Here is a 26,441-nt window from a genome sequence, read left to right on the forward strand (position 1 = left end):
TTATTGTATAGAATTCCAGAAAGGCACATTTTTTGTTATTCATATTCTTTCTTATTTAGGGTCATTGCTCAAAACGTTACACTTGTGGAACCCCATTTTTTTTAGGAGGCCTGAACAAGAATGCCTGCCACTCCAGATGTTGATCTGCCACTACCTTTCTCCTAGGTTTATCGATGTCATGTTCACATTCCTACACACATTATTCCATCTACATAAGCTCATTTCTGATCCAATTGCTTATGACTATTCATCAATCAGATTTTCCATAACCTCTTTGTATTTTGCCCGATGTTTATAGACTTTTGAAGCAATGTCACCATCCACTTGGAATTCCATCAACCAGTCTGGAAGATCTTTGTTTTCTCCCGGTATCCTCGGACCAACAGCCTTTTTTCAACTTTCTGTATTCCGCATACAAGCAATCATGCAGACCTCTTTCTGCATTCAGACTACTATAAGTGATCCTTCTCCAGCATGGGTCTGGCATGGATTCACATGCTCATGAATATTCCCTGTCGTCAGGCTGTCAATTCTCAGTAAAAGAAAGTTTTCTTTTAAAATTGTATTTCTCCTCTAAACCTATCACTGTCCTCTGGGTCATACTGCCCCCATCCAATGACGATCCTCTCCCTAAGGTCCACCCTTGGTGGCCATCTTCAGATCTTTACTGCACGCTTCAGTGTCGGGAGTTCTCATATTTCTCTCTGAGATAATTTCATGTTTTTTGAAAAAACATTGTAAAATAGTTCGATTTTGACTGATTTTTGATTAACATCGTCTTTGACGAAGGATAGAGAACGGCAGCGGGGCTCCGCTACTGGCGAAGATCTTCATCCACCGTCGGATCATAGAAGTTTTGAAACGGCACAGCCTTGGATACTGCTTTGTGACCTTCCAGCATGGCTGAGGAGAAGAAGGAAGTCTGCAGCCTCTTCAAACTCTGTGCAAAGTGTGGGCATTGAAACGTCTTTGTAGAAGATTGACAACATAAATGCTTGTACTACCTGCATCCGGACCACGATGAGGAAGGATGTGAGGTGCGTCGTGGTTTTTTGAGAAAAAAAACAAGGACAGATACAGCAGACTGTTGGTGTGCTTGAAGTCGAGCAAAGCCTCTGATGCATCCACAGAGCAGGGTCAAGCCTCATCCAGGACCAGCCGGTCAAAGGAGCATTCTCCCACCAGGAGGATGTTGAGATCCTTTGAGGACACCCTGCGTGTGGGGGTCCAAGAGAAGGCCAGCTCTGCTCAACTAGCTACGCTGGGTTTGCTGCTGATGCAGGTCCTGAGTCGGGTAAGAGGCGTTCGCCGTCATCATCCTCCTCCAGGGTGAGCCTGCTGACGACAGGCGGGTCTTCGAAGAGAAAGTCGTTAGCCCCATCCAAACTCTGTCTCTCCTCGGACAGTCCAATGAGGGAAACGTCTGGGGAGAACTCATCGAAGCCAGCTAAGGCTTCAGCCAAGGCCAAGTCTACAGAGTCGACGACAGCACTGTCAATGAAGGCAGCCACAAGCACTTTATCGTCTAAATCAACGACATCCACCACGGGTCTGAAAGAGAGCAGTTCCAGGAAAAAGGTGTTGGCTGCCCAGCAGGTGTCCTTGCCCCCAAGGTGAGATACGGCTGCGGAAGCAGTGGCGAAGGAACCAGTGCCAGGTAGAGTCCAGGCATCTGCTCCGGCCCAACAACCTCCTGAGAGGGAGAGGGAAGCTGTCCCACCTGTGATGCCTCCCAGGTATGCGGATGGGCAGGCTACGGAGGACAGACCAGAGCAGATCTACTCCAGTACTGCAGATGACAACGAACCTCACGAGGGATGCTTCTTGGACCACGGAGGGGGAGCGCCTGAGGAAGTACCTCAGTCCCTGGTGTGGAAGATGAGACGCATTAGCCCAGATCTGACTCCTCTAGACCTAGGGACGTGTCTCTGGACATATCCACGCTGCACAGACTGGTCACTGAAACCCAACTGAGGGTGCTGCCATCAGGACCGGCACCTCTAAAGCCTCTGAGGGTAAACTCTCCCCCCCCCCAGAAGAGTAAGTCCAAGGGGGGCGTGGGTTCGCTGCATCATCTGACCCCGTTGCCACCACCTCATCAGTACAAGACTCCTACCAGGCACGGGCATGGGCACAGCTACCATGGCTACTAGTACCAACGAGGAAGATTTCATAGCGGCGGATGGGGAGACTGCACGCGGCTGAGCCCCATAGAGCCCCCCCCTCTGGATGAAGTTGGTTACTTTCATTCGGTCATCTCGAGGGTCTCTGAGCTGTTTCAGTTTGCCCCTGAGGAGACAAGGCTTAGTGTACCAACGACGCAAGTCGAGGAGGAAGACCATCATGTCTGTCCCCTTCCTGGACGACATCTGGGAAGAGGGCCTAGCCCCTCTGAAGAACCTAAGTACAGCCCTGACGAAACAGGACCGATTGGAGAAGAAACACAGGGTACCTGACTAGCGCCCAGGTGCCTAAGATCTCAGCCCTCGCCGGATTCAGTAGTCTCGGCCCGCAGCTTGGATCCTCTCAGTAAACCCGTCATTGGCAGCCATGGTACCGCCGGACCAGGAGGGGAAGAAGCTGGATGCGATGGGCAAGAAGATAATTTATACGGCAGCCTCTACCATCAAGGCAGCAAACGCACTAGCAATCTTGTCCTGTTATGACCGGGAACTCTGATAAAAGCTGGGTCCTATCCTTGATTTTTCTACCCGAGGATAAGCAGGTTGAGGCACTGTAACTTTTTCAGGAAGGAGAGGTGGCCTTGGATCACGCCATCACGGTGGCGGTGGACATCGCAGGCACAGGATTTCGCTAGATAGGGAATGGGGTATCTCTGCACCGTCAAGGTTGGTTAAAGGCAACGAATTTCGGACCAGACGTTCAGACGGAGGTGCTGCATAAGCCGTTCGACGGGGAAAACCTCTTTGGAAAAAGGCAGTCAACAAGTATTTGCAGACGATAAAGACCGTCATGGAGACAGCACGTTTCCTAGGTGCTTTGCAGCAGTGATGGTCCTCGTCCTTTAGCTCAAACAGAGGAAAGCCAGGAAGATCATCAAAGGGTTATAGTCCCCCTTACAGGCAGCCCCTGCCCTCTTCCACTTAGCGTACAGGGGGCGCTCTCAAGGCAGCAGATGCCAGCGGCGTCGCCATCCACAAGGCAGAACACCTTCCCCCAAGCAGGCCTGAACCAGCCGTGGCCCCGGGCCCCCCACTTATGCACCCCATTGGGGGGGGGGCGGAAGGCAAAGTTTGTCAGCATGTGGGAAAAAATCACCACGGAGAGATGGGTGCTGGATGATTTCAGACAGGGACACACTTTCGAGTTCAAACGCAAGTGTCCTCATATCCCTCCAATTCAGCGGCAAGAACTACATGGGCCACAACTTCTACAGGAGGTGCGGTCCATGTTACGGAAACGGGCAATAGCGCCCGTCCCTCAGTGACCCTGGTGCTATATTCCAGATACTTTCTCCTCCGAAAGAAGACGGGAGGGTGGGGGCCGATTCTGGATCTACGTCATCTCAACAAGTACTTACAGTCTCAAAAGTTCCAGATGGTCACGTTGCAGCATGTGCTCGGCCAGCTAGAGCAGGTAGATTTTCTGACGTAGTTGGGCCTGGAGAACACCTGCTTCCACATTCCCATTCTCAACAAACACTGCAATTTTCTGCGAATTGTAGTTCAGGGTCTGCACTACCAGTTCAAAGCTCTGCCTTTCGGCCTGAAGTCGCCGGAGGATGTTTACGAAGTGCCTGTCCTCGGTGGCGGCACATCTTCGTCTACAGGGGATCCACGTATACCCCTACCTGAATAACTGGCTGGTACGTGCCCCCTTGTGGTCCCTGTCCAGCAAGCACACCGCGAGGACAGTACGTCTGCTGATAAAGCAGGAGCTCTCCATAAACTATCCAAAGTCTAGTTTGAAGCCATCTCAAAACACTCTATTCCTAGGTGCACGACGCAACAGAGTGACATATGGGGCGTCACCCTCAGAAGAGAGGGTGAAAAACATACAAGACAAGGTGCAGCACTTATCGTCCACCCAAGCAACAACGGTGCAATGCATCAAGTCGCTTCTGGGCATGTTGTCTTCCTGCATAAACCTTGTTCGCCTCTGCAGACTGCGCATGAGACCACTCCAGATGTTTCTGGATGTGATGTGGATGCAAGTTTCGGGGAACTTTGTGGACAAGATCTCTCTCAACAAAGAGTTCTGTCAGGCAATACGGTGGTGGGGCATTCGGCAGCATCTCGTCCAGGGAGCTCTGTTTCAGGTTACTCCTTACCGGGAGACGGTCAACATGGACTCCTCTGTAGTGGAATGGTGAGCCCATACTGTACAATTGCAGGCCAGAGGCCTCTGGCAACCGGAAGAAAAGGACCTACACATCAACATCCTGGAACTGTGGCCTGTATTCTGGGCCCTCAAGTCTTTCCTACTGTCATTGAAGGACAAGGTGGTGAGGATCTTCACAGACAACACCAGGACCATGTTCTACATCCGGAAACCGGGGAGCTCGGTACCCGGCACTCTCCAAGGAGGCCCAGGACTTGTGGCAGTGGGCCATTCATCAAGGCATGTTCCTTGTTCCATTTCACCTGGCGGGAGTCAAGAATGCCATTGCGGACTCTCAGCAGGGAACTGCGTTCTTGCCACGAGTGAGACCTTCGACAGGACCAGGTGGACCAACTGTTCGACAAATCTAAACAACCCCACATGGATCTCTTTGCAACGTCGGTGAACACCAAGTGCCAGAGGTTCGCCAGCAGGTTCCCTCAAACGAGGATCTTGGGGGACGTGTTCTCGTTCCCGTTAGAATGACAGTTCCTATACCCTTTCCCCCTGTTTCCACTCCTACGTGTGATCAACACACTCACAGTGCTCCTGCAGGATAATCATCGCCCGAACCTGAACCTGGGGCCTGGCTCCTGCAGCCCTAGAGTTTAGAGGTGATGCTTTACCCGCAGAATGTAAGGACATCCTGGCCAGGGTCAGAGCCTCGTCTACGTTGAAGTGCTACAGACATAAATGGTAACGCTTCTTTGTGTAGTCCTGGACTCAGAAGATTACTCCTCTCCATGCCACAGCTCTGCAACTCCTGCCATACTTGCTTTCCTTGGCAAAAGCGGGACTGGCATACACCTCTATCAAGGTGCATCTAGCCGCCATATCCAGGTTCCCGGGCAGACCTTCGCTGTGGTCTCACAGACTTGTCAAGGAGTTCCTTAAGGGGCTCTTCAGGACTTTCCCGCAGGTAAAGGCTCCTGCCCCAGCATGGGAGCTCATTGTTGTGTTGACTAAGCTCATGGGAGAGCCCCCTCAAACCTATGCATCAGGCTCTGCTCAAGTTTCTCTCATGGAAGATGGCTTTCCTCATAGCTATCACCTCGGAAGGGTGGATCTGGAGATTTAGGCTCTGTCTTGCAAGCAGCTTTACTTGTCTTTCCATGCTTCAAGGGTGGTACTGTGTACACACCCCACTTTTATGCGTCATCGACAGCGGAGCGGGCCCTGCATTCGCTGGACGTTGCTTGTGCCTTGAAATTCTACGTGACTCGGACAAAGGATTTTCGAAAGACTTCTCAGTTGTTCGTCAACTTTGGATCTGTAAATCAAGGAAAGGCCTTGTCAAAGTCTTCCATCTCTTGGTGGCTCTCCGGCTGCATCATGTACTGTCATCGACTAGCTAGCAGCCTGCTGCCAGGCCGTCCGAGAGCCCACTCCACCAGAGCCATTTCAGCTACAATGGCGTTTCTCTCTGGTGTGCCCCTGCTCGTCATCTGCAGGGCTGCTACGTGGAGGTCCAACCACGCCTTCACAAGGTTCGACATTGTCGACAGGGATTCCAGGGAGGAGTCCTGAGTCAGACGAGCAGTGCTACGCAACCTGTTTGTTTGAAGTGAGTCTGGTCCAGATGTGAATTTGTATTACTTCTGTTGAGCCTTGCCACCTCCCGTGATTGTGCATATGTACTGCTGTGTAATCGTTTTTCATGAGCATTTGAATCCATGCCAGCCCCCATGCTGGAGAAGGAACAAGTTACTTACCTGTAACTATTGTTCTCCAGCATGGGTCTGGCATGGCTTCACATGCGTACCTTCCCGCCTTCCTCTGTGTGGCTCTTCTTGGTTCATACTGCTACTTTACGTGCTTACCAAATCTGAAGATGGCCACTAGGGGTGGAGCTTAGGGAGAGGACTGTCATTGGATGGAAGCAGTATGACTCAGAGGACAGTGATTGGTTTAGAGGAGAAATACAGTTTTAAAGTAAACCGTTTTTTTCTTTTACAGAGGATTCCCAGCCTAATGACCGGGAATATTAATGAGCATGTGAATCCATGCCAGACCCATGCTGGAGAACAATAGTTATAGGTAAGTATCTTATTAAAATTTTCATCTGCAAATAGGTCGCCAAGCCACCAAACACCACACAGGAACCAATTTGACCAGAACAGCGTCTTCCCTTCCAGCGTGATCTCAGGGTTCAGCTATAATGATTTTGAAGAACAAAAGACTTCTTCTTTGGTCAACTTCCCAAAATGACGCTAGCATTCTCTCAAGAACTTGGTTGGTGGGAACAATTTGCATCTTCTCGCATCGTTAGATGTCAGGAGCTCTCTAGGTAACAGGGGTGTACACCTACTCATCTCTGCTTGTGTCGACACATCCGTTGAATCCTCAATATAAGGAAGCAAGGGCCTCACTGTGAAAGCCAGATGAAAATGTGTAAAGTCTGGGACTCCCAATCCCCCTTTCTCACAAGGGAGCTACAGCTTCCACAACGTCAAGCAGGGTTGTTTTCCATCCCACAAAAATGATTGTATCATGCTCTCTATTCTTTTTATTTCTTTTTCTTAGTCGATAGTGGGACCATACTCAGGACGTAAGTAATACATGCATTTCTCCAGCATGGGGTCTGGCATGGATTCACATGCCTATGAATATTCCCAGTCGTCAGGCTGGGAATCCTCAGAAAAAGAAAAAACTGTTTCACTTTCACTTAACTGTATTTCTCCTCTAAACCAACCCCTGTCCTATGGGTCATACTGACCCCATCCAATGACAGTCTTCTCCCTAACCCCTCCACCTCATCTTGTTTTTGACAGAAAAAGTTCTATTGTGTGCTCTTTTCTTCATCTGCCGGCAGCGGGGATCCGTTGTCGGTGAACTTCTGCACCCCTCAATGGTTAGGATCATCGAAGATTCTACAAGGCCCTTGGGCCTACTTCATGCACTCCGATCATAACGGAGGTGAAGGAGGATGGAAGGTCCCTCTCCAGAACCTGCTCCAAATGCAGACTATGGAATGGGTTTGAGGAGGACAAGCACCTGGAATGCCTCTTATGCCTGCACCTGGACCACAAGGAGGTAGAGTGCGAGATATGCCTCAATTTCTCCAAGAAGACATCGAAGGACAGGCGTGGCTTAATACCAAGGCCTCTGAACCGTGCTCCGAGCAAGGTCGTGCCTCACCCAGGACCGGCTGGTCTGAAGAGCAGCCTTCTAAGTCCTTTGAGGGTGCCTCATCCTTGGGTCCCAAGATAAGGCCAAGAGCCACAAGTCCGAGCTAAATTCCAAGGCCTCTGAACAGTGCTCCGAGCAAGGTCTTGCCTCACCCAGGACCGGCTGGTCTGAAGAGCGGCCTTCTAAGTCCTTTGACGGCCGTGGAAGCGGGGCCCAGAGTGGATAGGGCGCGATCTGCTTCACCTTCCACCTCCATTGCCAGCCGAAAGTCAAGCTACTCTTCGAAGAGGAAGTCATCTACCCCGGCTAAACTACGTGAGAAATTGGAGAATCTGCGGACCGAGGAGAAGGCCAAATAGTCCAAGCAGGCTCAACCGGCACAGCCTAAGACCTCATCGGCGACTCCGTCGATGACTGCTACTGCCATGACAGCGAAGGTAGCTCCCACAGCTCAGAAAGTATCCTGACCCCCAAGGCGCACCACTACCGCTGTGACTTTGGCAAAGCTGCAGGTATGCCAGAAGGGGCGAAACCGGCTCAGGCCCCGGTTCAGGACACCTATGGGGGGAAAGTAGGGGGGCGAGGAGGCCCTGAAGCAGCCCTCCCAGGCTGTCACCCAAACCATGGAGGTCTCGTCCATGGACGACGAAGATCAGCAGTCCTTACGTTGAACAGGAGGACGATGGTGCAGGTCCTAGTTTTCCTGTTCCGTCTTCTCAGCCGAGGCATATTTCCTTGGATATTCTGTGGTCCTGATGAGCCCCCAGCAATGAAGAGGAAGCATCATCCGACGCCCCCATTTCAACCCTCTCCGCCACACTGTGTCCCTTCTCCCCCAGCAGACCCAGCACGGGTACGGGAACAGATACAACCGCGATGACTGGTGACGACGAAGACATTGTTGCAGCGGAAGGAGAATCGCCACATTTGGATGCTCCACACAGGGTGTCTCCACCGGATGAAGTGAGATCGTTCCACTTCATGATTGTCAGGGCCTCCTAGCTATTCCAGCTGGCGCCCGAGGAAACCAAGATGGAGGGCTTCTTGTATCAAAGGAGCGAGGCCAAGAGAAAGACAATCATGGCAGTGCCCTTTCTGGGCGATGTTTGGGAGGAGGGCCTGGCCCTCATGAAGAACACTTGCACAGCTCCAGCCAAGCGGTATAGGCTGGAGAAGAAATACAGGGTCCCAGATTCTGTACCCAAGTGCCTGAAGTTGCAGCCATCTCCGGATGCGGTGGTATCGGCGGTGTGAGGAAACAGTCGGCCAACCCATCCTCGTCATCTTCTGCCCCCCAGACAGCGAGGGGAAAAGGATGGACGCCATGAAAGAAGGTGATTTCCACTGCAGCGTCCACTATCAAGGAGGCCAACGCACTGGCAATCCTTGCCAGTAGGCAGGGAGTGGTAAAAGCTGGGCATGATTCTGGAGTTCCTCCCTGACGATAAGAAGATGGAGGCAATCACAACTCTTCCAGGAAGGGTAAGTGGCATCAGATCACGCCATCACAGTGGCTTTGGACGTCGCTGCCATGGGTTTCCGCCAAATGGGGAATGGTATCTGCCTTCGTCTGGATGAAAGCCACAAATTTACATCCGGAGGTTCAAGCAAATGTGCTGGACATGCCCTTTGACAGAGAGAATCTGTTTAGGAAGGTCGTCGACGTGTCCCTCCAATAAAACCTTGCCTACCCTGCTTCCACTTTTCTGCATCAGATTCCAACAAGTGAGTCCCCTATAACAGACCAATATCAGCACCTATTTTATCTAAACGATCTAAAATCCTCTTACTTTTGTTCACACAGCTCCATTCACATTCCAAGAGACCACCTTCAAGCTATCCTTGGAGTTGTCCACCATAGTTAGTGTCCGTTCCTCACCCTGTAAAGAAGCACACATGCAACCCAGACAAAAAGACAAACGCACAACTAATGCCCCCCCGCACACCCCGAAAATTCTTCAATCTTAGACTTGTATTACATCAGAATCAGGTTCAACACGTCGCATTAAACTGCAGTATATGCCTAATCTTGAACTCTAGTAATCAAACACCAAATTCTAAGCTCTCCATCTTATTCATGTGGCCCATCTTCCATAACCTGGTCCACTTCATCTAAACATTACATAACTGTGTTAAGTACATAGCAATCTCCTTGAGCACCCAAAGCAACCCCCAACATGATCACCAAATAGTAATACTCCACACCATGAATAGACCAGTGCATATCACTAAGGGACACAAACTTTGGATTGCCAACATAGGCCATTGAAATATAAAACAGCTCAATCTCACATCAGTGGCATAAAGGATCACAAAGTATCTAGTACCGCTCGTCCGTTGACCATGACCAGCTGAGAAACATCTTGCTCAGGTAAGGGGTCAGCACATCAAATATCTCAATCCATAAACCTACCCTTCTCCCCTTAAGTGGATATTACGGAGTATAGAAATAATGCTATTGATTAACCATAGGGTACAGGTTAATCCATATAGAGCATTTAAGCTGTTCAACAGTCCTCTTTCTCATCTCCAACAGTCATTTATATCCTTTTGTCAACCATACATTGTTTCCCAGTTACTTTTATAACACAGCTTCTCACCCTTGCAAATCAAACATTAAGGTCTTCTTTCTGGTTTCTATCTATATGACGTCTTCCTTTAACTTCCCATGACATACCAATTATGTATCTCCAAATAAGCAAACCATTATGTCATGCGTTTACCACAACACTCCTGTACTGGTAAGTATTAATCGCCCCTAGAACCCACCCAAATCAAGAGGAGGTAGCTCGGCCAGGCCACTCGCAAATGGGCAGATATGTAGATTAACAACCAGTTAGTCCCTGATTCCCCTACATGTAAAGCACTGCTCCCACACCACCAACACCCCAGCGTATATTCCTACCTATGCTTGTTACACACATACCATTCTGTGTTCTTTGTCATTTTGTGTCAGTACAATTATCAAACTGTAGGGCGGGTGTGGAGAGAGATAAATAACCAACCTAGTCTGTTGCCATGTAAAACAGCTCAACCCCAGATATCGGTAGCATAAAGGATCACAGAGTACCTAGTCTGGGAAGGGGTCTGATATGAGCAATGAGACTAGCAGACCGTAGATGTTCTGCTACAACTGCCGCTTTCTTGCCCCTTTACAGCAGGGAGCATACTAATTGCATCTGTCGCAAAGGAGCTGGTCTATACAGTATCCATGATCTGTCACCAGAAAGCCCTCAGACTTCAGGAGACCTTTTAAATATTTAAGAAGATGCATATGCAATCGCGAATCTCCAATATATGGGCATTAAATCTCGGAGATAAGCACCCCAGCCTATCTTTGCCTGCTGTGTATGGCGGCAACCGTCGTGTCACCAAATGTTTATCGGCATCCACATCGGCCCTTGCTTCTCCTCCACGCCCCCACAGCGAGCACACAGCACCGTTGCATGCCGTTACAGATACCAGCCACTCTCTTGTGTAAGGAAGGCATGGTGTCCACAGTAAAACAGACACAATTGACCATAGTTCAAGGATGTTTATTGAAAAAAGGATTTGAAAACGCCTAGCTAATCCTAAATCTAAAGATGGGAGCAAGCTACGCCCATTAAATAATAACGCAGTCCTAGTAGTGTGTTGTCAAAATAAAAGGGTCTATACTAATAAACGTTTTGCCAATCCTTACCTCTAAGTACAAACAGCGTGGGAAACAATGTCACAAAAAAGAAAGAAGTGTTTATAAAATGATATGTCGGGATGTTCAGGCCGTTGGCCTGCCTTCCCCACGTTTTCAGCTCAGGACAAAGCGGTACACTCTAGCTTAGCACAGTCTCTGACTTCTCTAGCACAAGGATACAGTTCAACCATTAGCATCAGGGCCTTCCGTGTGTATGTCTCTTTGCCTTTCAAAGGGTCTTCATTCAGAGGACCTGATGCGACAAACAAACGATAAGTTCTTTCCTCTTTCAGATTTTCACAAGTACTCAATTTCTTAGGCAATCACTATTCACCTCTGAACCCCCTCAGCCGGACTCAGATCTTGGATCCCCCACAATCGTGCTCAAATCTCAGATCGCCCTGAGTCGGGCTCAGATCCCTTTTAACTCAATGTTTAATTAGTCTCCTTCCACCGGGCTCGGACTAATTTCAATTTCCAATATAACTTTACACAAACTTGCCTTAACCATAAGCATTTAGCTGATCTCCTTCCGCCACGCTTGGACCAACTTTGTATACATTTTCATCAACTATCAAAGGCTTTCAAATGTGCACAGGGTTCTGCTTGACCTGTTGCGGGACCACTTCGATTTCACAATTCTTAATCACTCTTCACATTTGCCAGCTTTCAGCTAGATACCTAACAGAGACTTTCGAATGAGCACCCACATGGTGCCGGACCACTCTGGCTACAGTATTGTATCTTGGCTTCACAGTTCAATCACTCATCTGCTGTTTTATTGTGTTTGCATCGCTTGCCACATACGCTTCATACAGTGTTCTCTTCAGTTTTCCCTATTCAATGTTGCCGCTTGCAACCTTGGCTTAAACACAGACCGGTCTGGTATCAGTCTCCCCAAATCAACGGCTGAGCGGACTTCACTGGTGCTGCTTTGTTGTAGGAGCCAAGGAGAGTACCACGTCAGCAAACGATTCTCTCCACCTTGACTATCGACACAGGATGAGTCCTGGGAACCTCTGACACAATGCAGGATACTTCAGCCTTGATTCCCTGGTCTTACGTTTCCTATTCTCGAAGGTTCATGAAAGTAACAGTCTTTCGTTGAAAAGGTCAAGGGCACTTCCCTCCTTGCAAGCCTCTTCGGTTTGGCTGGCTTTAGCCTTGTTTTAAACTGCCATCTTGAAACTGCTGCTTCCTTGTGTGCTTTCCCTTGCTCAGAGTGTGCTTTCATGCTCCACCTTTTATCCATGTGGAGAAGTGTAATGGAAGTCAGGTGTGTGTAATGGTCAGCAGTAATTGCCTGACCCTGCCTGGCCATTGTATTGGGACATGTCAGGTATACGGCTCGGGTGTTAGTCCATTTTCTCTTGCAGGGAGCTGTCTGTGAGGAAATGTTTGTGTTGGTACGGGGGGGTTGAGTTCCTAAGTATCATACTTGATAGGATGGGGTAAAGGTGTTACAGGGAAGGGGATATCGCATCTCGCCATCCAGTGTCCCACTTTCACTCCACGAAGATCCCTCACCCAGGTGATCCTCCCGCACTGGTCCACCCCCAGGAACTGGATCCAAAAACGATGGCCGTGTCCTGTCCACCTGGATGACAGATCCCCAGGGTCTAATGTGTGAGACACCTTCAGGTTTCTCACACTTCCTATAAGAGGAAGGTGCCTCACATGACGCACGTTCCTCCGCTCGTCTGCAATCAAACGCCTGGAGCCCACATTGATTTGCTTCTGGACCCCTTAGGAATAATGGTAAACAATTACATAACTATATATTTTCCCAATACAACCCAATGTATTTCTACTAACAATAACATATGAAATAAAATAAACTTTGCAACCTCACAATACATAACACGAATCGCCCCAGAAACGAACCTGTGAGGATGAAATAAGTACATTAAATCAAATGATGCCAGGTCAATCCTTGATGGGTGCACTGCTTTGAGCCAACGTTCAGACTCTGCAGGGTTGTCTCTACTCTTTACACCTCCATCCAGGTAGATCTTCAGAACAGCAGGCTTCACCAAAATATCCTTAATGTTTTTATCCACTGCCAAAGCCTTCTCCTCCTTGAATGCTTTCCTTTTTTCCACAATGTCCTTGGAGTAATCTGTGAACATAGCCAGGGGTCTCCCATCTAAACAATAGTTTTCCTTTGTCCCTCGTAGCCTTGAGGATCCTTTCTTTGGTGCTTATTTTTGTGAGCACTAAATTAATCTGGCGTGGTTTGTCTGCCAAACTTTTACCGGCCCTATAGATATAATCCAGATCCCCAGCGTAAACCAACTTAATACCTCAGCCAGCACGTTAAGGACACGAGCGTCCAAATCCTTATCCAATTCAGCATTTTCTTGTAAGCCCAATAAGCAAAGGTTAAGATTTCTACTTGCCACCTCCAGGCTCATGTTTTTTTTCTTTAGATTACAAATGTCTCCACGCAGATCCTTGTATGGTCTGAAGCTCCCCGCCACCTCCAAGGCCAATGCTGAATCACTAGACTCCACTTTTGTAATTCGGGAGTCCAGATGGATAACCTTTTGAAGTCGGCTCACTCAGGGATAACTTCACTTCACCCACATCCTGGGAAACTTTCAGCAAAAGGGCATAAATATCACTGATGCCAGGGGTTTCTTCCAGTTCACCTCCTTGCTTAGATTTTTTCGAGATGGGATTCTCAGGCACCTCATTCTTCTTTTTACTCAGATTACTCATTGTCAGAGGCCTAGTGACTTCAAAATCTACAGAAAGAGAAGGGAGCTAGAGCTGCTGCCAGGTCAGTTGACATTCAGAACCCGTCCATAATTTTTTTTTTGAGGCGTCAAACCTGTGTAAGTGTTAAGAAAGGAAGAAGGCAATGTGCACGGAATCTCACAGTGTACAACTTTGAATCTAAATATTTGCATACAAAACCCAAGACTTGTGTATACTAAAACCCAGGAGAAACAATAATATCTATATATGAAAAGGAATGTGGGGTAAGCACTTAGAACCTCCTTATGACTGAAAGGAAAGTCGGCAAACTCCTTACCCACTATGCTATTACAGATACTGACAGCGCTAAACCCACGTAGAGGGCAAGCAAGGACAGGATCTGTGAGCTGACACTCTGGATGATACAGAATAAGGAACTTAGAAACTGTACTCACGAGGACCGGAAAGACCACTTGAATGTCAGTAAACTCACGAACCCAGTGGATCAAACAGGAACCCTGAAGGCTATAACAGCAATGGGTGGAGGAAACTAAATACATAAGACCCTAGTCAAGGGGCGAGTAGAAATAGTGATATGAAATAGTGAGGAAACAAAAGGGCATTTACACTGGGACTAGTTACAATAACACCCACACCTAATAATCCATGGGAAATGAATGCAGAAGTGAGATGGAAAACATGGAATGGATCCCAATAGGAAGTAAGGATCAGGAGCAGGGAAAATGATGTCACAAAAGGAAACCTTGAGGCAGGAAGCTAAATCTATAAAGGGAAAGACTAAAGCATCAGGTTTTTCAGTAGCAAAGGACAGCAACAAAGAAACAGAAAACACAGGCGAATTGGGCAGCATCAAAGGGTAAAGCACAGAGACAGGCTGCCTGCAGACAGAGGAAGACAGAAAGGGAAATCCAGTGAGCAGAAATCAATTAAGCACAAGAATCCGAAATCCAGGGCAGAGGAACAAGAAACAGGAACTGGGCACTAGGCACAAAAGCTAGGAACAAGGAACAGGAACTAGGTACTAGGCACAAAAGCTAGGAACAAGGAACAAGGGACCAGTCGCAACAGGAACACAGCAACAATGACCAGCGCTGGACTGAAGCAAACTGAGGCGTTTAAAGCTGCTTAACGAGCACACCCCTCAGGCGTGCCGCCTGCTGCACCTGCAGCCACAGGTGTTGCCTATCCTCCACCCAGCCTTGTCCTGCAAGGGAGGAGGTGAAGCAGTGAGCCAGGCATTCTGGGAAGCATAGTCATTTGATTAAAGTAGCATGCTGGCTGCCAAAAACCTGGAATGGATCCGGAAGGGAAGTAATTTGGAAAATAAGGTTTTAGCGCTCCCAATTCATCAGGACACTGTAGCATAAGGTTCGGAGGAAATGTCCAGTAGGGAATAAACCCCAAAACATGCCCCCAAGTGGCGGGAACGGGAGCGAAGGGAGCGAGCCGTGACACTATACCCCCTCCCACGGCCGACTCCAGGCGGCCGTTACTCGCACAAAACATCTTCTTTCCATGACAGGAGCACTTTGTCTTCAGAAGTGGCACTGACGGAAACGATGACCCACGGGCAGAAGCAGAAGGACTGGAATGAATAGAATCAGACCGCAGTCTATAAGAGCCATAGGCAGGTTTTCGGTGAGGAAGAGACTCATGGGTCGAAGAAAGGCATGAAGGACTTGCAGGACCTGAAGCAGAGTTGGAAGGTCCAGGAAGCTCAGTCTCTGAGAGCGAACACTCATACATCATTGAGGAGGGAGGCAGGCTGGTGCAACATGCTTTGGACAATGATTGATGCTCTGGTAGCCCCCCTGCTGAGAGCGGACACACAGGAGGTGAGAAATCAACAGGTTTCAGGAAATGTTCATGTTCAGACAAAGAAGGTGGTGGCCGAGGTAGAGGTTCGGATCTTCTCTCATCCATTTGATTAAAGGCCTGTGGTTGAGGGTGACCAAGGTTCGACTGCATCTGTCCCACGCCTTGGGGGCCTGGAAGTCCAATGGGTTGTACGAGTTTGGCACTCTTGGTGTCAGTCATGTAGCCACCTTGTTGCACATGGAATACAACTGCAGGAACATTTGGCATACCGATAGGAGTGATAGACGCAGTACTTGGTACATCAGGCACACTCGCAGCAGGAGCAATAACGGGCACATTTTGAACTGCAGCAGTCATATCCTTCCTTTGGCTACTAGCACCCGAATGGTGCAGCAGTTGGGGGGCCGTGCCCGTCCCTTCCTTCAGGCTCATGTGGGATCCGGCAACAAAAAGGCTGTCAAGCGGCTGATCCAAACCGGCCCCCAAATGTGAACCGTCCAGCCCGTTATCCTGGTTGGCTACTTGTTCGATGTCTGGGCCATGGTGGATGGTATCCGTCTCCCTCTTGTAACACTCCAGGCAAGTCCAACGGCCTTGATTGTAAGGCCCTCCCGAGTCGTGATCCAGCTTGATGTTTCTGGCAGAAGTCTCAGACTCAGATGTAGCATATGCGGGAGGTGCTGATTCTACAGTCAAGCAGTTGGGAGAATTAACTTGTGTAAGAGGCAGGCCTTCTGGTGATCCTCCTGAAGCATAAGAAGGGCAGATTGGACGTTCATCCGTAATAAATGGTTGTGATTTAGGAGGTAGCTCTGAAGTAGATGAATCTGCAACACGATCAAACAGAGCAGACAGGTGCACCTCCGATATTGGCAGCGAGGCTGAGCAGGATACAGGTCTTTCATGAACTTAAGCCAAACTAGCAGTAGGCTCTGGGACCGAAGACAGGCACTCAGGATGTGCTACCGGAGGCTCCATGGCTGAAGGATAATCCGCTGGATGAGTCAATGTAGCCGAAAACAGGCATGCCAGAGGAAATTCAGAGGCTGAGGGCATGCAAGCTGGAGCCGTCTCGTTAGCTGATGACAAACTTGTCAAGGTCTTTGACTCTGACCACGTACATGGTGAAGGCTCTTGAGTGATTGGCAGACATAGCAATTGTTCATTGATTGAAGACACGTTAGACAATGATGACTGCAGAGCCGTGGACTGGATAATCGAAGAGTCAATGGTTGTAGGAGGACAAACAGAAGTCCCAGAAGTCGACAGACACATTTGTGGCTCAGGAATGGAATGCACCTTTAGGGCGGTTGACTCCTTGGCACCAGTAACCAAAGACTGAGCTGTAACCATGCCGTCCCTCTCCTTAGTGGATGACACAGAGTCTCTTCCTTTGTAAAAGTCAAAATCAACCAGAGGAATCACCATAGTAAAGTCTCTGTTAATCAGGATTTCATCAAATGTCCATTCCTCTGACTTAGCTTCTGAAAGTGGCATATTAACAATCAACAGTTCAGGAATTGCCTGCCGGGTCTTTGGTTCAGTATACTGTGGAATGAGTCCATCAAAACATGAATTTTGTACTGTCTTTGACTGTTCATTGAGACAAAAATTGGCAGAAGAAGGAGCGAACACTGAGGTAGCATCGTTTTCCACATCAGCTTGAATGTCTACTTCAGTCTCAGCAGCTAGATCAAGGGCTGAACCTAAGCCTACAGTAGTGACTGATTCTGTGTATGCCACCATTGTGGATTGTGTTTGGGAATCAGAAGCATGTATGTGTTCAAGCTCAGAATTATGACTGACTGCTACACAGGAAATCTTAGGTAAAGGAGTGGCTTGTAAATCTTCAGTTAACGGCAATTCCTGACAAACGGTAGAACAATTGTCAGAACCTGTGCCCTGAATAAGTGTTGTGCTAGAAAGAGAACTTTCACTCCCAATAGAATCTTCATATTGACAAGTATCATGACCTACAAAAACCTCCGCACTCAGGGATTGAACAGTATTCACTTCATCAACGGATAAAGTTTGAGGTGTATTCAGAAAAGACCGTAAAGTCTTATTCTCCTCTAGTAAAGTAATGTATTCTTGTTTTAACTCCTCAAGTTCAGCTTTTAGCATGCCCCGCCTTAACTGTACATCCCTATCAGTAGGCACAGGGGAAGGCATGGTGGCATCAGGGCTGGATCCTGCCCTAACCATCCGGGTGTGCACTGATTGTACATTGTCATTTGCTGCTTGCAGGTTTTGTGATCTATACTCACTCTTACCGACTTGGTCTGTGTTACCCTTAAGCAGACTAATGACATCAGACCTCTTGACATTAGGGACTACAGTAAGTACTTGTGCAGAGGAGTAAGCAGTTGACTGAGGGCTGAAAACAGAAGATATGCAATGAACCCCTCCATTCTTTATGTTTGAATCATGAAACTGTTCAATCTGAGGTAGAGCACAACCGGAATCATGGGGTTCAACAACAGACGTTCTCGTGTGTAATAAATCTAACAGTGTGTTGTTTTCCGCTGCTAAGGCTTGTGCGGACATAGAATCTGGATCAAAATTAAAGACAGAACTAGGATCAGGCAATGTACGATGGGCCATCCTGTGGGTAAAATACTCAGCACGTAAATACCCATTTGTATCAAGGAGTTCTTTTAAGTCAGGATCAATGATTTGATTGTCACAGGTAGACTTAGGGGAAACTTTCTGTACTAACTTGTTAGTGGCCTTGCTGCCTTTCTTTCTTAAACTGGCCATATTCAAACGGGAATAACAGCTGGTCATTCTGTTAAGAAAGGAAGAAGGCAATGTGCACGGAATCTCACAGTGTACAACTTTGAATCTAAATATGTGCATACAAAACCCAAGACTTGTGTATACTAAAACCCAGGAGAAACAATAATACCTATATATGAAAAGGAATGTGGGGTAAGCACTTAGAACCTCCTTATGACTGAAAGGAAAGTCGGCAAACTCCTTACCCACTATGCTATTACAGATACTGACAGCGCTAAACCCACGTAGAGGATTAAGCAAGGACAGGATCTGTGAGCTGACACTCTGGATGATACAGAATAAGGAACTTAGAAACTGTACTCACGAGGACCGGAAAGACCACTTGAATGTCAGTAAACTCACGAACCCAGTGGATCAAACAGGAACCCTGAAGGCTATAACAGCAATGGGTGGAGGAAACTAAATACATAAGACCCTAGTCAAGGGGCGAGTAGAAATAGTGATATAAAATAGTGAGGAAACAAAAGGGCATTTACACTGGGACTAGTTCAAATAACACCCACACCTAATAATCCATGGGAAATGAATGCAGAAGTGAGATGGAAAACATGGAATGAATCCCAATAGAAAGTAAGGATCAGGAGCAGGGAAAATGATATCACAAAAGGAAACCTTGAGGCAGGAAGCTAAATCTATAAAGGGAAAGACTAAAGCATCAGGTTTTTCAGTAGCAAAGGACAGCAACAAAGAAACCGAAAACACAGGCGAATTGGGCAGCATCAAAGGGTAAAGCACAGAGACAGGCTGCCTGCAGACAGAGGAAGACAGAAAGGGAAATCCAGTGAGCAGAAATCAATTAAGCACAAGAATCCGAAATCCAGGGCAGAGGAACAAGAAACAGGAACTGGGCACTAGGCACAAAAGCTAGGAACAAGGAACAGGAACTAGGTACTAGGCACACAAGCTAGGAACAAGGAACAAGGGACCAGTCACAACAGGAACACAGCAACAATGACCAGCGCTGGACTGAAGCAAACTGAGGCTTTTAAAGCTGCTTAACGAGCACACCCCTCAGGCGTGCCGCCTGCTGCACCTGCAGCCACAGGTGTTGCCTATCCTCCACCCAGCCTTGTCCTGCAGGGGAGGAGGTGAAGCAGTGAGCCAGGCATTCTGGGAAGCATAGTCATTTGATTAAAGTAGCATGCTGGCTGCCAAAAACCTGGAATGGATCCGGAAGGGAAGTCATTTGGAAAATAAGGTTTTAGCGCTCCCAATTCATCAGGACACTGTAGCATAAGGTTCGGAGGAAATGTCCAGTAGGGAATAAACCCCAAAATATGCCCCCAAGTGGCAGGAACGGGAGCGAAGGGAGCTAGCCGTGACAGTAAGGTGTAAAGCTTTGATCAAATGATGGATGAGGATGCCATGAAATTACATGTAAAATGACATTTCTGTCAGTGCCTTTTTTGAATCTGGCAAATACAGGATGATTACTAGAAATGTCTACAACCGTATCAAGAAAAGAAACACATTTGGACCAATGGTCCAAAGTTAATGATGAGATAAGACTCCTTTAAATCATTAAAGAAATGATGCACTGAAGAAGTGTCAGCTTTCCATATGCTAAAAATATCATCAATATAGTGGGTCCAGAGTCCAGCATGTTTTGCCACATTACTGATTTAAAGTTAAATTGTCTAAAAAAAAAATATTGTTTTCCAGCCAGAGGGTGAGAGGCAGCTTATTCCAATGTTGTGCTGCCTGCACTGGAAAGGTGTTACCCGAACCGGTTGCTTGACTGAAACTGGGGAACATTTAACCGGCCTTGAAGACAAATTAACCATAAGTGTCTGAGTATCTGTGAACAAGTGTGTCTCCTTTGTGCCAACTAAAGAGTTTGACTGTCGGCTCTAGTTGTTCAGACTTCCTTTTTTAACAAAGGGATGTCCAGGCTGCATCTTTCTCTTCCCATAGGACAGGAGGTGTTGCTGGGTATCCTACAAACACAGAAATGTCCCGGTTTTCATGTATCTCAATTTTAGATGTCACCCCCTTCTTTTCCCCTTACCTTGTCTGCTGGTGCATGCACCCTCCAGGATACCCCTACTCAATGTCCCTGAAACATCAGGAGGAAATGGAAAAGTATTAGGAGAAGGAAAAGAAACATAAGGAGCAAATGGACAGGTGTCAGAAGGATGAGGAGAGATATCCGGAGGCGGTAGAGAGGTGTCGTAAGGAGGAGGGGATGGCTGCGAGAAAGACATAGGAAAACATCAGAAAGAGAAGCAATATCATGATAAGGGAGAAGGAATGTGGTAAGACCGGCAGAGAAGCTGGGAGGTGAAGTGTCTGGAGGAGGAATATCAGTAGGTGGTGGTGAGACAGCTAGAGAGATCACAGGAGGAGAAGAAAAATCCAGGGGAGGAAGGAAGTGTGCAAGTGGTGGTGGAATAGCCACATGCAGAGGTAGAGAGCTAAGAAAGGTGATGACACGTCAAGAGCTGATAGTCATTGGAGAAGCTAAAAGGGAGACAGGATAGCGAAGGTGGGCTAATACAGATATGGAAAGTTTGCCAGGTAAACTGGCAGCCCGGTGTGGTGGAGGGGACGAGGTAAGAGCATATAGCAGAGGAAAAGGAGCAGAAAATGGTCCCTGAGGAACAGAATTGTTGCAGAGACTCAAGGAGAGTGGGGAGGTGGGATTCACTCATAAAGCTCCTAAAATAAATAAAGTGGAACCCCCCCTATGTCCCAGCCAACCAATCCGAAATTAGGAGGCCGGCCTTCGGCCCTAGGTGTGGTGGACCCCAGCATCCTTTCAGAGTTTGCTCAGAGAGGGACGTTGACGGCATACAACCCCTGCAGCAGGATCCTACTGAGAAAGTAACATACAAAAAACCAAAGACCTTTATATGCTGGGAAAGATGCATAGAGGACACTTAAACATACTGAGTTTCACTGAAACCCCCCATAACCTTCCAAAGCTTGCCAAGAGAAAACCATAACTTGAGACTGTTGAAACACCAGGGGAAGACCTTTTATTTTATTTGACTTGCTTTCTGTTGCAGTTCAGCCTGTACTAAATTACCATTGCAAACATGACCCTATAAGGAGAGATCATCATTGCTATATCATTTGCTTGGCATGCAAAGGTATGGTTTTGGAATGTTCCTGGCTCTACTCATATATAGTACCATAGCCACAGATATTCAACAATCTACAATGCTTTTCATGCATTCTGCATAGTTTCCATGTTTTCACAGTTCCACTGGGCATAGACCTTAATGAATGCTGTGTTCCCTCTCTCCTATAAATTAGCAGTTTCACTGAGAATGTGTACAATCCTACCGAAAACAATTAGGGTGAGGAGATGTTGCAAACAATGTTATTAGCACTGCAGAATAATTGTGACTTTGCAAATTCATTACATTTTCTTCTAACTGTCCATAATAAGTGGTGAGGTATTAAAGACTTGTTTGCATGCAAAGTGTTGCGGGTATGCAAATATACCAGTGAGTATGTTACTGCTGCAGCCCTCAGAGCAGCCTGCCTCACTTTTTACTGAGCTGTCAATTGGTATTAAAGGTCATCATAAAAGTCCAGGGCAGCACAGGAGTAGATTCCTTTGGCGTGGAGGCAACATGCAACTTTCAAAAATAAAGTTGGGGAAATAAGTGTGCTGTTTGTCTAAAGTAAAGGACAGCAAGCTCTACTAACAGTCTAGGAAGCTGCACCTTCTATTTCTTTTGTGTGCTCGGCTTGTTGGAGACGTTTTAATATAATCCTGGATTCTGTGGTTCAAGCCATCTCATCTAACTGTTAACACTGAATTGAGAATAGGGACCCCTGAAGGGACTGCATCTGTTATCCCTCTGAGTGTTAGAAGAACACCTAGAAGCCTATGGAGACGCTGGAAGTTGCATCAACCACGATATACTCAGTGGAATCTAAGATGGCAGCTCCTTGATAACATCACTATCAACTAACAACTGATCCTTCTTCTCTTTCTACCAATTGTTTTACTTATTCCCTGCGAACAAACAGGTAACTGCGTTGCTACTCTGTTCTATAGCATAGCTCCCTTGTTGTTGTTCGCTCGTATCTTTTGGTACCTGCTCGTGCTCAGATCACTTTCTGAGTCATCCCTCTTTATCTCCTCCTTGCCTGTGAACTCCTTTACAGTAGCTTTCTACCATTCTTTCGGTATTTTCCCATTCCTCCCTTCCCGCTTGCGGCACCTCCGTTTTCGGAGCCTGTCGCTTCATAGCCGTTCTCGGCTTGTTACTTTCACTCTGACTTTTCTACCGCCCTTGGCATTCTATCCTTATCCGCCGCTTGTGGCTCCTGTTTGTTTCACCCACTTGCGGCTACTTGCTACACTTACCTTTCTGCCACCGCAGCTTTGACTTACCTAACTCTTCTGCCTCGCGGTTCTAGCTGTCGGTCTCCCTCTCCCTTCAATCTTCTGTCTCTCTCCTGCCCTTTCTACTGCTGCCCTTTTCTTACCCCCTTGCTACAGCCATCCACGAATTCCACTGCATCCAAGAATCCTCTACTATTTTTGCTCCGGTAGGATTGGTTTATTCTTCGTCCTTCTACCTGACACTACGGACATTGTGAATCTGATCCTCCTGTACGTCTGCAGAGTCTGGGTTTTATTCTGCAAGAGGGTTTCCCAGGGGGCGGCCCCCTGGGGAGCACAGAGCACAGATTATCTGGCCTCTGGACCTCTGGGGGGACGCCTCTTACCTCTTCATACCTGATCGTGGAGTCCGAAGCGCCGCGAGTACCCCGTCTGAGTACCAGAGTTGTAAGAGATTGTAAGACTGAGCAATTCTGCCATTAACTGAAAAAGAAAATCTATGTGAGGATATTGCTTCATTTTATTTAGGCTGGGGTTGGGAAGGATGGGTATAACACAACCACGGACTAGATTTTGTGTCCAAACCTTTATAATCATATGACAGGGTTACAGGCAGGAATCTGTTAAGATGTTATTCAGTATTTAGAGTCAAAGGAATTTTCTGGGAGTAAAAAAGTAAATTTTAGGTGATTGGAACAAATGTTTCGGCACTAGAACAAATGTCTCATTGTAATACAAGCCCCACCTAGTAATGCATGTCACCAATGTATTGTATTATCTGTATTGGCCTATGTTTAGAAAGTTAAAGTGGTTGGCATTATCATACTGATGTGCAACAATTCTGAGGCAATTACACTCCTGACTCATAAATTAGGAGAGGGGTGTGAGCCAGCCACTGAATTTCTTTGGTTAAGTGACACATGAACTCTTAATGGCATATTTTCTGGCACATGTCTTTTGATTACCATTATTCCGTATGCAAATAAAGTATCATATCTTAATTTTTTGCCCACCATACGAGTCATGATATGCAATATTTGTTCTTTGCAACACATGAGCATTATTTTCCAGTAGTATAACACATGTCCTGCATTTCCTCTGAGCAGCGTTTGCCACTCAACAAATGAACATTCACAACTAAACACAACTTTATACTGAGCATAAAATGCTATCTTTTTGTACGTTGTGAGAAACCTGAGGGCCTCGTCACATTTGATCCCCTTAAAACCTCTGTCCAGATGGACCAGGAAAGGCCATCGCTGTTGCGTCCCAACTCTGGGGGTGTACAAGCGAGGGATGATCACCTGGGTGGAGGGTCCTTGGAGATTGGGAAGAGGGTGCCCAAGAGAGAGATATGGTATCCCCCCTTCCCTCACACTGATTTACCATCCCTTCCCTCAGCCTTCATGGGCTATGTTCACTCATATTCTATTTTTCCCCATGAGTTCCCACAAAGTACTGAGAAGAGGAAGAAGCCTAAGCTGAATGAACACTTCCCATATAAAACACCACTCTAGTATTGGGACAAAGAAGAGGGACTTGGAAGACTACAGAGATTAAGGTCAGGCATGTTCCATTCATTGGATTAGTGATGGTCAGGCAAGAGAGACTAAAGAATCGCACCTCAAACCCCTTTACAGGGTTCAGGTGTATAAAAGGTGGAGCATGAGGGAACTAGAGAAGAGAGCTGCCTTGGTGGAAGGAGAGAAAGCAGCAGGAGGGCCAGCCCAACCCGCAAGAAGCCAAAGGAGATCTTAACACCAAGACGCTGAAGGACTGCACGGTGAAGCAGAGTGGAAATGTGTGGCCAGGGAGCCGGTGAAGGAGGGAGAAGGAAACCGTGCAGAGTATTGGTCCCTTAGCTGTTGCCAAACAGTGCTCATTCCCTTGAATGGAAGCACCAGTCCCGGGATGTCGAAGGGGCAGGCTGTGAGACCCCGACCTCAAATATAAGAAAAGAGCACTGTGACCATATAGTGTCAGAGAATGCGAGAAGCGCAGTGTGTGTATGAAAGTTGCTGAGTTGCACTGTATCGGAGTGGTCGCCTGCAATCGGCATGTTCTCGAAAGCCTCCGATCAAAGTAGAAGAACAAACCGCAATGAATAAAATGTTAGAAGTGGACTTTGTAGAAACAATATATCAGAGCAATCCCGTCTGAAAGAATTATACGTGTTCAAAAGTCTCTGATCAATCAAGGATACTAAGAAAGTAATATGAACTGTTAATGCTGTGAAAACGAGAATGGAAGCTGTGAGCGAACAGCTGAGGGGAGCCAGTGAAGTGTGAGAAAAATGATGACCAAATAAAAGTAAGCTGAATAAGTGGATGTGAAGGCTGTAAATGAAAGCTAAAAAGTGGAATTTGGAAAAGAGAGCAAAGGAAGTGCCAAGAAAGAGAAACCATTAATTAATGTGTGAGCTTCTGAGTTGGTCGTGAACTACCAAACGAATCGAAGTCAAGATGACAGAAAGCTGGGGCAAGGGTAAATGGTTGCATGACCTGTAATGGGTGGGCTGTGCGGCCTGTCGAGTGCGCCTAAACCAGGAAGCCCCAGAAAATCCAAGAGAATTTATGGGGAAGGGAACCCGGAGCTCCTTTGGGACATTGTTTTGTGAACCAGTGCTTGAAGCTTGGGGAAGGGAACCCTGAGCTCCTTTGGAACATTGTTTTGTGAACCAGTCCTTGAAGCTTGGGGAAGGGAACCCTGAGCTCCTTTGGAAAATTGTTTTGTGAATCAATGCTTGAAGCTTGGGGAAGGGAACCCTGAGCTCTTTTGAACTTTTGTATACTAAAACCAAGTGTGCTTCAAACTTGGGGAAGAGAAACCCAAGTCCTGACGAAACATTTGAAATCCATAATTGTTGGAACTGTATCCTAAACTTGGGGAAGGGAGCTAGAGGCTGCTCCAGACTTGGTGTTGAATACTATTTAGTTAGAATAACCCTCCAATATATTTTTTATTAGACGTGAGGGCAAGCATAGTTTGTGACACAGACAGACTTTTGATTTGCAATTACGGACATAAACCTTCCTTTCTTTTGGTAGGGAAATCTCCACCAAAGCTATAGGGCAAGTTGGGCATCACACCAATCCTGATAATTAATAAAAAATTGTACTGCTGAATTTACAATCTGCTGTCTTGTATTTCTCTGCACAGGAGTAATTTGGCAGGTACTGTGTCAGATATTGTAGACTTAGGCTGGTTATGAGCTCTCTTTGAACCGCATATAAAACATTTGTTTTTTTGTTGTTATTATATTTGGAAAAGGAACTGTAAATTGCACCTTTTTATGATGATTTGTGAAGAGTTGCAATGGTTGGGGAGGAGAAAATCCTCTTCCACTCCTTTCAATTCCTGTTGGTTAAACAGCTTGCATTCTGTGAAAAATTGGGTAAAAACCCAGAAAGTTTGCAATTGGGAACTTGTGAGAAAATCCAATAGATGTAAGTCGCCAACAGTGCACAGGAGCATTTCCCACAATGTATGCCAGTTTAAAAACATTTTCACACTTGCTGTGCCCATACATTTTCATGCTGGCTGCACCAATATATGCCAATATTTCCATCTAAGAACATACTGTGACGATACGCATGGTGTTGTCACTTCTCCCCAAGGGGGAGCCCCTTTCCATGAGTCTATGGAGGTGCGGCCGCT

This window comes from Ambystoma mexicanum, chromosome 14 (genome assembly GCF_040938575.1).
Source record: "Ambystoma mexicanum isolate Mex_15411 chromosome 14, UKY_AmexF1_1, whole genome shotgun sequence".
Lineage (NCBI taxonomy): Eukaryota > Metazoa > Chordata > Amphibia > Caudata > Ambystomatidae > Ambystoma > Ambystoma mexicanum.